We start from the raw sequence: 2,915 nt of genomic DNA, 5'->3' as shown, positions 1-2,915 counted from the left end.
GATGTGAGGACTACTAAATTCATTACTACCTGAACACTAAAGGGAAGACATTAGTATGTGCTGGAGTTCCGATGGGCAGACCATTGCTGTAGGCAACAAGGACAATATGGTCAGTATGGTGACCTTAATGCCAAGACCATGGTTTCAAAGCAGAGAAGCAGTTTAAGTTTGAGATCAGTGAAAACTCCTGGGAGAATGACAATAATATACTCTTCCTGAAAAACGATGATTGCTACCAACATCCTCAACTGTGCTCGCTTTGGCAGCACATATGCTAAAATTGGAATGAGGGGGCCGGGGATATATATATATATATCCCCCACGGAACCAGGGATTGAACTCAGGTCCTTGTGCTTGCCAGGCAAGCACTGATTCTACTGAGCCATCTCTCCCTGGCCCCTCATTCCATATTTTTAAGAAGCTTATGAAAACTTTTGTTTGGAATCAGAGCATAAGTGAAAACAGTAAAGTTAAATTTCACTGTATCAGTTTTAGAAAAAATTAGGTATGATGCAGAACATAAGAAAACAAGACCATGTGTCATACTTATTCCTAATTAAGGATGTTGAGTTATGTTACTAATGTATGCAACCTTAACTTGGTTTAACACTATCTGCCAAAATAAACTTTATTCCCTGTAAAAAAAAATCCTCAGCCACCCAGAACTGTATGAAGCCTGCAGTCCACCAATGCCCTTTTCTTTCTTTCTTTCCTTTTTTTTTTTTTTTTTTTTTTTGTGTGTGTGTGTGGAACCGGGGATTGAACTCAGGCCCTTACACTTGCCAGGGAAGCACTTATTCCACTGAGCCATCTCCCTGGCCCTTTTCTTTCTTTCTTTCTTTTTTTTTTTTTTTTTTTGTGTGTGTGTGTGGAACCGGGGATTGAACTCAGGCCCTTACACTTGCCAGGGAAGCACTTATTCCACTGAGCCATCTCCCTGGCCCTTTTCTTTCTTTCTCTTCCTTCCTTCTTTCTCTTTTTTTCTTTCCTTTCTTCCTTCCTTCCTTGCTTGCTTTCTTCCTTCCTTTCTTCCTTTCTTTTTCTTTTTGAAACAGGGTCTTGCTAATATAGTTCAGGCTGGTCTTGTGCTCACTTTATAGCTCAGGCTGGTTTTGAACTCACAAAAAATGATTCTCCTGCCTCAGCCTCCTGAGTACTGGGATTACAGGTGTGTGCTACTACACCCAGCTAATGCCCATCTTTCTAACCGCATCTGTATCCAGTCTGATCCCATGGGAAAGTGCTTTGCACCATAGGGGCAGATGCTTTGGTCAGCCTCAGGAACGTGGATGAATTAGTGTGCACAGCGCTTCTCTAGGCTGGCTTGGCCTGTGAGAAACTTCAGTTTTGGCCATGACTGGAAAATACTGGAATCAGCTTCAGAAATTAACATTTTATTAAGATAACTGAAGTAGAGACAGGAGAGCTCTGGGAGGTTCGGTGTGCATCCCGACCTTCACCATCGCATGGCACCCAAAAAGGCTTCTGCCAGCATTTGCCTGTGATGACAGATGGCAAAAGTGACAGCAGCCCAAGGCTGGAACTGGAAAGCAGTTTGGACTTCCTCATGATCTGAGAGGAGGACCTGGTAGAGGCCTTACTTTGTACAGCTTGTTCTTTTCTCTCAGTCTTGGTGAGGATCCTAAATATCTGTAAATTGGTATAAAGATCCTTTGCCAGGCTGCCCATTCCAATTACCTTGCTGTTTATTTTTTGTTTGCTTTTGAGATAGGATCTCACTGTGTAGTGCAGGCTGGTTTTAAATTCACTATGTAGGGCCAGTGAGATAGCTCAGCTGACTGAAGTGCCTGCTTAGGCAAGCTTAGCTGAGCCGGCCACAGAGTCTGGATGTAGTAGCACACACCTGTAATCCCAGCATTGGGGAGGCTGAAAACAGGAGGATCACTGCAAGTCCAAGCTGGGGTTATAGGCGTACGATACCATGCCCAGCTCTTTCCAGTTTTTTTCTTTCTTTTTTTTTTTTAGTACCAGGGATTGAACTCAGGACCTCGTGCTTGCCAGGCAGGTGCATGTCACTGAATTATCTCCCTCACTGAGATATCTCCCCGGCCCTCCTGCTTTTTCTGTTCTCCAAGCAGCTATTTCTGTTCTCCAAGCAGCAGTTAGCTACTGTATACTGTGCAGACTATTCAATTATCCCAGTTTAGCTTGTCCTGGATGCTCCAGTAGCTCAATCGGTGAGCGCACAGTACTCATACATCTTGTCCTCTGGGGACCTCCTGTCCTCCCATTTAGATCCACAGTAGACTTTGTACTAATGGTGTTTCCACCATACCTACTTTGGAAAGAAAGTGAGATAGGGATGGGATTTTTAATAATTAAAAAATAAAACTGAGTGTGGTGGTGCACACCTGTAATCCTAGCACTCAGGAGCCTGATATCAGAGGATTGCTGTAAATTCAGGATCAGCCTGGACTGCACAATGAGTTCAAGACCAACCTGAACTATATAAAGAGAGCCTCTCACAAACAGACAAACAAACCCCCGAACAAAAACATATATATATATTTGTTTTGTTTTGTTTTTGTTTTTTAGGGCAGGGCCTACAGGATCCACAGGGTCTCACTGCATAGATTGTACTTGTAGTGATCCTCCTGTTTACAGTCTCCCAAGTGTTGGGATTACAGGCATGTGCCACTATGCCCAGTCTCAATTGCTGTCTCAGCGTGCCTGGGGGGTGGGGCCATCACAGCAGGCCTGGGACTGAACTCCTGGCCCCTGCATCTGCCTAAGAAGGTGCTTAAATCCTCTAAGTTATTTGGCCGGCCCTTAAAAGTTCAGTAGGATTTTATTTATTTATTTTTTTGACTGGCTCAGGCTGCCTTAAGGGCAAGTCTGGGGACCAAACCATGGTCCCCTGCACCTGACTGGGTTTGCCAGAGCAGGCACTTAAA

At 44.2% G+C, this 2,915-nt stretch overlaps 1 pseudogene; it reads left to right on the top strand.

Moving 5' to 3' along the window:
• The window catches only part of LOC101566905, a 5,642-nt pseudogene extending 4,118 nt beyond the window's left edge, over positions 1-1,524 (top strand).
• The last annotated feature ends 1,391 nt before the right edge of the window (positions 1,525-2,915 follow it).

This window comes from Octodon degus, unplaced genomic scaffold (assembly GCF_000260255.1).
Source record: "Octodon degus isolate 3935 unplaced genomic scaffold, OctDeg1.0 scaffold00163, whole genome shotgun sequence".
Taxonomy (NCBI): Eukaryota; Metazoa; Chordata; class Mammalia; order Rodentia; family Octodontidae; genus Octodon; species Octodon degus.
This window is presented reverse-complemented; position numbering and strand designations above follow the sequence as displayed.